Source organism: Mesoplodon bidens, assembly GCF_964165515.1.
Source record: "Mesoplodon bidens genome assembly, chromosome: 10".
Classification (NCBI taxonomy): Eukaryota; Metazoa; Chordata; class Mammalia; order Artiodactyla; family Ziphiidae; genus Mesoplodon; species Mesoplodon bidens.
Genome location: NC_138172.1, coordinates 91,050,345 through 91,061,878, shown reverse-complemented (window position 1 = coordinate 91,061,878; position 11,534 = coordinate 91,050,345). Strand labels below are relative to the sequence as shown.

Below are 11,534 nucleotides of genomic sequence, written 5' to 3'. Positions count from 1 at the left end.
TTCTATTAAGCCAAACATTAAAGATATTTGCAAAAATGTAAAACACTGCTGCTCTTCTCACAATTCTTTTTTTTGGGAAATATAATTATCTTTTATAAAAATAAATCATTTTCTATAAAAAATAATGGGTTTGGGCTTCCCTGGTGGTGCAGTGATTGAGAGTCTGCCTGCCGATGCAGGGGGCACGGGTTCATGCCCCGGTCCGGAAAGATCCCACGTGCCGCAGAGCGGCTGGGCCCATGAGCCATGGCCGCTGAGCCTGCGCGTCCAGAGCCTGTGCTCCGCAACGGGAGAGGCCACAACAGTGAGAGGCCCGCGTACCGCAAAAAAAAAAAGAAATGGTGTGATTATAGGGACCACTACATGCCATGCCTAGGAGTGAAGTCCTCTGGAATATTTCAGGACTTTGAGTCCAGGCATGAGAGAAAAGCAAGAGGTCAGGAACAGAAGAGCTCAGAACCCATTAGTCAAGGAAATACAAGCTGATGTGAGACAAAAAGATCTTAACCAAAGCAAGGGTGCATGATGTGGGGACCTGGTTCAGGATGTCACCTGGTTCAACTACAATGTCAGATCAGATACTGTGGTGAGTTTACCGTGATACCATGATGATTTACTCTGCCAACTGCATTTACATTTGGAAAAAAATATTCTTAATGTCATTTCTCTAAACATCCATTTGTGTAGATGGTCAACACCAGATGTTAGTAAAATCTCATTATCTGATTTTGCTTGTTAGTCTCACACCATCATTCTGGTAACCTGCGCTGGGTACTTTGTAGAGAATATTGTTTGGATTAGCAATGATATTTACACTATCTTTTAACCACTGGAGATATGTAGGCTACTATATCTACTGCTTAAACCACAGGCACACACATACACACCCCACACCCCTAAGCAGCCCTACACACACATAGACTTACACACAAACATACACTCATGTAAGTACTTAAGGAAAAGTCTAGGGACATGTATTGTCATATGCAGAAACTCAAAGCAAAATCTTTGAGATCAATGAAGTAAAATTTTGTCTGCCCCCCAGCCCCCCCAAAAAGGTTTATAAAGTTTAAAAACATGAAGAATACCCTTCCTCCCTTTCCTCTCAATCCAGGTTAAGTGCTGTGTGGTCACCTTCTTGGTTTCTGTGTATGATTGAATCCTACTACCTGCATTGTTTATCTCTGAGCTTTCCCTACAGTCAAGCTCCTTTTCCTCACCCCATTGTTGCAAACAACAGGGGGTGCCATTCTTTTACAACGTTTATGTTTTTGATTGTCTTTGACCCTACTCTCTTTCTTTGAGCACTGGGGTCAAAATTTTGTTCTAGTCTTGAGGTGGTAATGTACGTTTGCCTTTAAATCCCTCCCTGGGAAAACCTTGGTTTCTCTTAGAGGCTGGCATCCCCAAGCTCCCATCTCACACCTGTTTCCAGCTGCCACATTTCATCAGCCTGCTGTGCTAAAACACATTAAAATGGCAGGCACTGACAATTTTACATAATCCCCAGAGCCAGGGAAGCTGGATCAAGGGAAAGTTTACCCAGTGAAAATCAAGCTGAAGAAAAGGTGAAAGAATTCAACTCTTTATTAGCAGTTTTGAGTTCTCCATGTTGAGCAGCTGAGAAAGCCTTCCTCTGTGAATCTGAGCCAGAGTACTAGATGCTATGTTCTAAATGGCTGGTGGTGGAATTGAAACTTATAGGCAACACTGAAATGTACAGAAAAATAGTTGTATTTCTACAAAACCGAACTCCAATTGCTAAGTCAGCTTAAAATCCCAATCAGGGCATTTTCCTCTCTCAAACATTCTCCACTCTTCTTCCAGGAGGGTGTGTAGACAGGGAGTGAGAAGTTCCAAGGCAACAAGGAGGAAGTATCTGCTTTGTAGACTCTCCCTGCTCCTTGTGTCCTTATTGGCCTCTGCTGAGATAACTCCTCTCTCTGTGGCTGTGGTGATGAGCTGTCTCCAATGGATCCCAGTTGATGGAGCACATTGTTTTGTTGCACCCACCCAGTGCACTATCACTGCCCCTGGCTGCTGGACCACCTGCTGACCAGGTAGGTGCCCTACCTCAGTTCTTATGTACTGTTTGAAGCCCAGTGACATTATCTACCAGGATTCTAGATTTGAACTGAGCATCTGGCATCCTTTGTTGTAAGATCTTCCTGCCCCTTGCAATGGCAGATGTCTGGCAGGAAATTGTAACTGTAGACCAGCACTTTCAATTTAAGAATTCTAAGTTCCTAATAACGTTGGGGGTTCAGTGTAACTTTATTTATTTATTATCTTTGCTTACAGTTTAATTTTTTTAACATCTCTATTGGAGTATAGTTGCATTACAGTGGTGTGTTAGTTTCTGCTTTATAACAGAGTGAATCAGCTATACATATACATATATCCCCATATCTCCTCCCTCTTGCATCTCCCTCCCACCCTCCGTATCCCACCCCTCTAGGTGGTCACAAAGCACCGAGCTGATCTACCTGTGCTATGCGGCTGCTTACCACTAGCTATCTATCTTACATTTGGTAGTGTATATATGTCCATGCCACTCTCTCACTTCATCCCAGCTTAACCCTTCCCCCTCCCCATGTCCTCGAGTCCATTCTCTATGTCTTTGTCTGTATTCCTGTCCTGCCCCTAGGTTCTTCATAATTTTTTTTTTTTTAGATTCCATATACATGTGTTAGCATACAGTATTTGTTTTTCTCTTTCTGACTTACTTCACTCTGTATGACAGACTCTAGGTCCATCTACCTCACTACAAATATTCAGTGTAACTTTAAATATTTCATTTTCCATTGAAATGTGTTTTAGTTGTTTATGATTTGGTAATTTACTTTTTTTTTAAAGTAATAGATATAAACGGAAGGGTCTTGTACATATGTCTACAAGAATAGTTAATTTCTGATAAACTTGGTCACTTGTAATGTCAGTTCTCACAAGACCAGTTGTATAAAATGGTTCATCTCAGTGGTGATGTAACAAAAGGAGATATGGTTCAGATAACTAAAGCAGATATTGGTGAGGAGATTTAGAATTTTTAGAAGTTAAACATCTGCTTGATGTACTCAAAACCCTGCAAAGTATAGGGTTTCATAACAGGATTCTAGCATCTCCTTTTGTCAGATGCCCCAGTAAACGGCAGAAATAGCCATCTCTTTTGATTTGATAATGCTGGTCTTTGATCTTAACAGTATTCAGGAAGGATGTAAGGTGAATTGGGGGGAAATTAAAATGTATACTGAGAACTATCTTCAATAACCATAAATTACTCTAAATGTGTGCATGCATATGTTAGCTTTTCTTGGAAATAAGTACTATTATTTCTTTCCTTGCCGGAGGACGGAAAAATAGGAAATGTAATTGACGTCATGAAAGTTTACAGTTGTGAATCTAGGGGTACATTTCTATTTCTAAGTGAAGAAGGAACACATTCGTTGCAATTAGAAAATTACAAGGCAAGAGCCAATTCAGAACTAGAGTCGTGACTTTAAGTAGCATTTACATCACAACATATAGTTTATAAAACATTACTTCATTTCATCCTCACAATGTTTTGGGGAAGTTACGTTCTTCCTAATTTACTAGTGAACCCGTCTGATAAGATTTACCTGATTCACTAGGTAAATCAACTATGAAGTCAACTGGGATTTGCATTTTATAATAATTACTTAGCAAATCAATTCCCTAATAACAGATCTTCAGGTGCATTTATGTACATATTTTTATTCAGTATTTTAGAAACACTGAAATAATGTCACTTCTGTAATACAGCTTAGTCATTAACTGAGATTCATTTGCCTTAACTTTTCATCAGGAAACTTTTAAGTCTATAGGAAAGTAAAGAGAATTGTATAATGAACACCCATGCATTTATCAGGTAAATTTAATCATTGTGTACCTTTCACCATATTTGCTTTATATATTTTTTGCTGAAATATCTAAAATAAATTATAGACTATGATATTTCGTCCCTAAATACTTTAGAAGGCATACTCCCCAAGTAAAGTTTTCCTATTTAACCACCTACTTAACCTGATATTATCATCCATCAGCCCTTAATATTAACTAATATCCCATCTATATTTAAATTTCCCCCATTAGCCTTTAAATGCATTTTAGTGTTGGTGTGTTCAAAGTGGGATCCAGTTAAGATCCACACATTACCTTTGGCTGTTTTCTCTTAATAGCTTTTCATCAGGAACTGATGTACCCTCCCTCCTCCCCTTTCCCCCATGCCATGGCCCTGTCAAGTAGACCCAGCTGGTTATCCTATAGAAAGTTCCACCATCTAGATTTCTCAGACTGCTTCCTTATTTAACTTGTTCCTCTCATAGCTGCTGTTCCTGTTAGCTGGAAATTAGATCTACAATTTGGATTAGAGCGACAGTTTCTACAATTAGAAAGACTGTTTCAGGGGTGAGGCATAGGGGCCATGAGTCTGGTTGGCTCACCCTTGGTGATGCTGATATTGATTATTATGTGAAGGTGATCCTCATTTACTTCCAAAGTACTGGAATTTTTTGCAGTATTTTTCGCACTTTATGATTTCACATAATTCTGGACTCTAACTTGGACATGTGTACTCACTGAATTTTAGAAGTCAGCTTTTACTTTAGGACATTGCTCTGGTTCCAGAGAATATTGAATGTAGGTATTTAACCAATACAAAAAGATAGATGATGCTTTGGACAGTGCATTCAATATATTTTTGAAATTAAACTAAATTTACCATTTTTTGCTAATGGGGCATTGTTAATTAAAGAAGAAACAGCCACATCTAGACTACTCCTTTCGATTCCTATTTTCCCTTCAATTTTTCTGTCTAATCATATTCCCTGATGAGCTGTGTATGTGCAGCTTACCAACACTTTAGAGGTCACAAGAGCAAATTCACAGATTAAAGGTTTTCCTCTTCTTCATGACTCTCCAACACATGCAAACACACACATATACACACAGAGACAAATAGAACTGCAAAATAAATGTAACCCATTTACTCAATTTTATGACACATTTTTCATATAACATTGATTATTAGGACAAGTGTCACTATCAATGTGTACAATGTGTACATCTGTGTTTGTGTGTGTGTATGTGTATTTCCAAAAGCTAATTTGAATCTAAAATGAGCTTTGCAAGTGATTGCATTTTAGAATCAAGGGAATGTGTGAGTAAACCTGCTTTAGATCAGATGTGTAAAGAAAAATCTTTCTTCCATATTCTGTATATTCACATTTTTTCTATATTGTGGTCTTGATGTGTTAATAATTTTTAAAGTAATTTTGTTTTCACTGAGAGTAGCACTTTTAAAGCTCTTTGGTATAGGGACATGTGGCCTGGCTTCACTGATCTGAGAACAACACCACCTCTGAGTACTATTTTCATCCAGACGGTTTTCTTACTGAGCAGTTATGAAGGTTTATGACCAAGTTATAAACAGGAGAAGGGAGCTTATGTTAATGAGGTCAACACTGTTTCTGTTATGTCTTTGACTTATTAAACAGTCCCCCAAAGGGAATACCTTTTCCAAAAGGGCTAAACAGAGAGAGAAACTTTTACCAGCTGAAGACTTAAACTACAACTGTACTTCATGTTGTGGAGCTGAACTAAATTTACATGGAACCATACAATGATACCAATGTCGTAGCAACTATTATAGTAATATTTATTTATGTATTTGTATATATAGTTATTTCCATAACTGTTTCTTTGTCTCAGTCAACTAGGGCTGCCGTAACAAAATTCCACAGACTAGGTAACTTAGACCACAGAAATTTATTTTCTCACAGTTCTGGAAGCTGGGGAGTCTAAGATCAAGGTGCCAGCCAATTCGATTTCCGGTAGAGCTCCCTTCCTGGCTCGTAGGAGGTCGTCTTCTCACTGTGTCCTCACATAGCAGGCAGAGCCAGAGCAAGCAAGCTCTGTGGTGTGTCCTCCTGTAAGGGCCTAATCCCATCATGAGGGCCCCACCCCCACGACCTCATCTAGCCCTAATCACTTTCCAAAGGGCCCATCTCCAAACACCCTCACTTTGAAGGTTATATCTTCAACATACGAATTCTGGGAGGATGCAAACAGTCAGTCCATGACGATCTTCATATGGGGAGTGAGTGAATGGGAGGAAAGAATTGTATCTGTTTTGTTAGATCGATTGGTTTACAGATCAACCTCTGCAGATTTAGGTTGTATGTGCCTTATTCACCAGCTGCTGGGTTCAATATTACAGGAGATACTTTGGTCATGGTCCAGTGATACTTGATTGAATGAGAACATGCATATCACTGTTGAGTTAGAGTAAAGGAAGACATTACAGAAAAGTTCAAATATTGAGTGTATTGTTGATAGTCTATATAGACTAGCTCATTCTAGCGCAAGGAATAAGAGCATACTGGTTGCAGTTTTGTCGTCAATGTTTTAATGCTTTATCAATTTGCGATTATAGTCTTAGCTCAGGATTTGTACAGCTTTTGATAAGGAAGTCACCAGCTTGCAGTTGGGTGGGGTGGGTAACCAGACAGCTGCTCATGCATACCAATGAGGGCTTTGTCAATGCAAATTTGGAGAGCCCTTTAAAAAATTTAGCCCTAAGTGTCTACTTTGAGCTTTGGTGTGATATGTGATATGAGACCACTTAACCAGCAAGTTTACCTCTAATTTTAGCTTCACCTGAATTAGAGCTGGCGTGATATTGCATACTGCTACAGACATTAGCAACTTTAAAGTGCAGAAAGAACCTGAAATGAGATGCAGTCCAAGGGAAGAATCACAAGAATACCACTTGTGATTATTGTGTTGTTTCAAAATTTCAGGAAATCTCTGGTGAATATTAGGGTAAAAGAGATAATTTGCTTTTTCACAGGAACACATTTTTAATGCTATTTATTTCCTACTTTGGCAGCTTAAGACAATCTGCCTACGTACAAAGGAAGCAAAACAAAACAAAACAAGCTGTTTGGGGAATTGATTATCCAACAAATCCCTCTTGAACAAGCCACGGTCCCCAGTAAAAAAGGATGCCTTACATCTCTTGCTTACTCCTCAGATATCTGACCATTGGGCTGATGAAATGTTCTGTCAACCAAGACAGCTGGAGTGGCCACTGTGCCATTTTGTTTTGGATTTGTGGCCAGCCCAGGGGTATAAGCTTTGTTTTTTGTGTGAGGGGAGAGAAAATACAAGCTTTCCATATCCTCTCCTAGATTATTGAAGTAACCACTCCCTATGTTAGCTTAACATTCATCACTGCCAAGGGACTGGCATCCCTGAATTCATCTGCAGTCACAACAATGCTGACCCCCAAGGCCAATAGAGTGAACTGAGACTACCTGTTCTCACTGACTATACAGGATGATGTCAGATAGAGAAAGGGACAGTTACAATTGGGATAATAGTCATAAAACAACAAAATGGAAAATATCCTATAATTAGTGAGGGCTAATGATGCAGGAATTTAAGGTATTAATTAACTAATCAAACAAATATTCATTTTGTGCTGGGAAGTATTATAAGACGTAAAGACCCAAAAATGCTAAGGTGTTATCTTTAACTTAAGGGACTAGCTGAGAAGCAGATCAATATGCAGACAAAAGTATTATGTACGCTGTGATATGTTTATACCATTTACAAGAGAGACTCTTAGGAGTGAGCCAGCCTCCTTAATGGGGAGATCAGGAAAGGCTTTAACGGAGAAGCAGAGAGTGAAATGTTGGGGAAAAAAAATCACAAAAAACATTACAAGGCAGTATATGGTAAATAAAAATGAGAAAACAACATATCTACTTGATAGAGGCTTAGAGAAGGGAAAATCAACTTTCTGTTTGGAGTAGAAAGGAAAAATAACATAAAAGAGTGGGACGTGGAAGTGGCCTTGAGTAATATTTACTGTGTAGTTTGGAGGTGGAAGAGTTGTTCAACCTGAACTGTGCTAACACTGCCTTAGTCCCTTCTTGTGTACACAACCTTTAAGGGACCAGGGCCAGTGACTCTAAGATAACTGGAGCAACAGAAAGTTATAACCTTCTTGGTATATCAGGAGATGGGAAGATAGAGCTAAGTCAGCCCAAACTGGGCTTGTGATTGACATTTGATTTCCCAGTATTTTGTTATTATTTTGCTTTTTTAAAAAAACAGTAATATACTTTTCTACAAATACATATAGAATTAGCTTGTTCTCCACTACAATGTAGCTTCCTATGAAACAGCATGAAGTAGAACTTATAAAGCAAGCAACAATATTATGGTACTAGAGAAGAAGGAGAAATGTGAAATTTGTTTCATTTAAACATAAATTTAGGGGAGGAGATCTCAGTTTACATTTTGAATTTGATTCTATATCTCTTAAACCATTCCCAAGAAATCTTTGAGTAAATGTCCTTGGATTCCTGAATGATTGCTTCCCCTCTGAGCCATAATTGAAGTATTCTTACCACTGTGTAAAGAATGGATTCTTGGTTGGGCAGACTATGTGATCTTACTGATCACTGAATAACTAGTCCTTTAGTTTAACATGAGATAGGGGATAGGTTTGTCAGTTTTCTTCAAAGATACCTATTTCCGACTGAGGAAATTCTTCATGATTAGTCAGTCAGCCACTCACTCATGCAAGTTCCCAAAAGTAATGTCTGAGTGTGGCTGTGTATATCTTCTGGATGTGTGTAGCTTTTTGGGGGAACAAAACCCCAAACCCAAAAACCTGTAAATGGTTTGATGGATTAAATAGAGGCCTAAATTGGTATATGGCATTGGTTACATTTTTATCAATATTTCCTTCTCAATATTATAATAATTCTCTCATGCACAACAGTGCAGGCTTTGTAGGAAAGTTTTGTTGTGTGGTGGAAATACCCCAGAGTTCTAGAAGTGTTTGGATGGAGCCCTGGTTCCTTAGCTGTGCCTTGAGTTACCTCTAAGACCTCAGGTAAGTTGCTTCATTTGGGAGACTTTGTTTTCTTCCTATTTTAGTGAAATGAGTAAAACTAGTTATCAATACAAATGCTTCATATTCAATAGTCTGTGATTCTAGGGATTCTATGAATAAACCAGAGTGATTTAGTTTTAGAAATGAGACTTTTAGGAATCTATTGTTAGGGACACTTACATCATTTGATTCCTAGAGTGCCTAACTCAAGTTGACTACCAGGGCACAGCTGTCTATCACATTGTTGTGAGACTGATATGGAGTTTGGCAGTACTGTCTAGATTTTGAAGTTGAGTCATATAGAACACAGAGGGAGAAGATGATCTGTGTAAGGTCATATTCGTCGTTTGGGTGACAAAACCTGTCCCAAGATAAAGTCATTTTTTATCCTACAGTTCTTGGCTACCTCAGAGAAATTTTGTTTCTGCTGACATTTTTACTCTCTGAATTTACCTTATGATGGCAGAAAAACTAATAGGCCATTATGACCCTTTGGTAATTTGGGGTAGGTCTGTTGTATAATGGTAAGGAGGTATGGTTGTCAGGTTGAATCAGGACCTTTCATTTGGAGTCTTATGGGGAACCAGTTTGTAGGATTTGTCCCACCCCTGCTTTGCTTAATTTCATATCTATCTGACCAGCTGTATCAACAACTGTTTTACTAAAGCAGTGATTACCTGCTACAATATGCAAGGCATTGTTTTAGCCTCTATAGGAAACTCAAAGATGGTCCTCTTCAAAAAAATGAAAAAGAAAAAAATTAGTGAGGAAGACTCAGTTCATAGTAAGAATATAACTTTTTTTTGCAAAATAAATGCTAATTATACTGTTTATATGGTAAAAAAAAAATACCTAAGAGACCTAGAACAAAACCATGACAATGTTTGGGTTTTTATTCAAAAATGACATTAAATTATGTTACAGGCAATTACTAGTTATATGCAGAAACTTAATCTAGTTCATGCCTAATGGATAGAATCCCAAGTGACCCACGAAAAAGACTTGCTTGTTAGAACTACTTTTTCATTTGATAGGAAATGGCTAATTTAATTTTTCCAAGTTGAAATATGTAGGACAAATTATAATAGACCATTTTACTTCTTAAGAAATTTAAATTATTTGGCTTGCATGATACCCTATCATGAAAAATATTTTCACCCTACAGCTTTTTAGTTGTTCTAGTCCAATTTCCAGTCAGAGGATGATGGTACTGCTACTTTTGATGTTGATATTTTAATTAAGGCTTAGGATGTGGACAATGATGAGAAACCAGAGGTATAATTTCTTTACTTGTAAATGTAGATTTGTATTTGAACCGGATTCCACAGTTCAAAGACTCTTGGGGGAGAGTAAAACTCCTTGCCCTATAAGCATGAAGGACATTATGCTTCCAAGGTGGCTTGAATGAGATAGTAACTGTGGTTATAAGGCCTTTGGATCCTTCCATTCTCTTATTTCTGAATTTAGTTAAACAATGGAAGTAATTCCTGGTGTTCCGTTGTTACTGTAAGAGAGATAAGAAATGCATCTCAAAAAATATAAATGGGTTAGACATGCTCACCTAAAATGTTTGAGGTGATAGAACAGTCTCTACTTAGAATGATTTATGCTTCGAGGTTAAAGGATTTAAAAATCTGGTAACCTTCACCAGGTTCAGAGAAGTGCCTTTTATAGGTAGTGATTTTCAGGAGCCGTGCTCTCTTCTGTGGCCTCCCAACTGTTTTCCTGCAGATACATTTTTCAACGAGATAAGAGAAACAGAAGATTTTCTATTAAAATAGAAATGCATTTAAGTCTTTCATTTCTCTTTAATTCTATAAGAGTAGAACAGGTATAGAATAATACTCAGGTGGAATAAGTACCCTTCTTAAATAGTGATTCAGAAAACTTTAAGATAAACTTTCTCTCATTTAAAAAGTTTTGCTGAGCCTTCAGCGGGCTCCCAAGGGAAGTTGCTTCCCTCAGACTGTAGGCGTTAATGGCTATGGAAAATCTCCACGTGGAGGGCTGGTTTACGACGGGGCAGCTGTTCCAGTTGGTCCCAGGAGCCTTGCAGCAGTGGACGAAAGGAATATTCCACCATCTTTCCATTAGACAACATTTCCATTGAACAAACTCTGTTCTAGGGGAGATTAAATTTTGAAAAATCTACAGATAAAAGATTATTTGCAGGATATTGGATTCAATAACGTTGATAGGTGTGTCCACCTTAGGTCTTCTCATAGTGATGAATATGCTAATGCTCATTAGGACCACCCTGGTGAGGGGATGCTGTGGGCATGGTCTCCTAAATGTATTGCACCAGGTGCCCCCTTTCTGTTAAACATCTATTAAATATTGTAAAAGAGTAAATTTTTGAGAAGGTTGGGACAATGCTGCCTTAGCAACCACCGCATCTCCTGCCTTGGGTGAGGAGGCAGGCAGGGGAAGGTGGACCCAGGGAGCTCTACTGGTTTGTCAGACAAACCTCCCTTCTGTGGTGCATTAACTGCCTCATCAGCACCCTCTGCTCCCTCCCTCATGTCTCTGTTGGCACATAAAGAAGAAGCTTCTTTTTCCCTCTTTATGCCGTAACCTTTCTCTGAACACGCACTGTCTGTCTTGAGGC

The 11,534-nt window shown here is 38.5% G+C and overlaps 1 protein-coding gene across 1 annotated transcript in view; it reads left to right on the top strand.

The window, feature by feature from the left end:
• RNF144B (ring finger protein 144B) overlaps positions 1-11,534 on the top strand; it is a 599,530-nt gene that overhangs the window by 489,011 nt on the left and 98,985 nt on the right. The window contains exon 16 of the mRNA XM_081247026.1: positions 1,828-2,060. The gene's annotated coding sequence lies outside the window, so the exon portion shown is untranslated. The remainder of the gene's footprint in view (positions 1-1,827; positions 2,061-11,534) is intronic.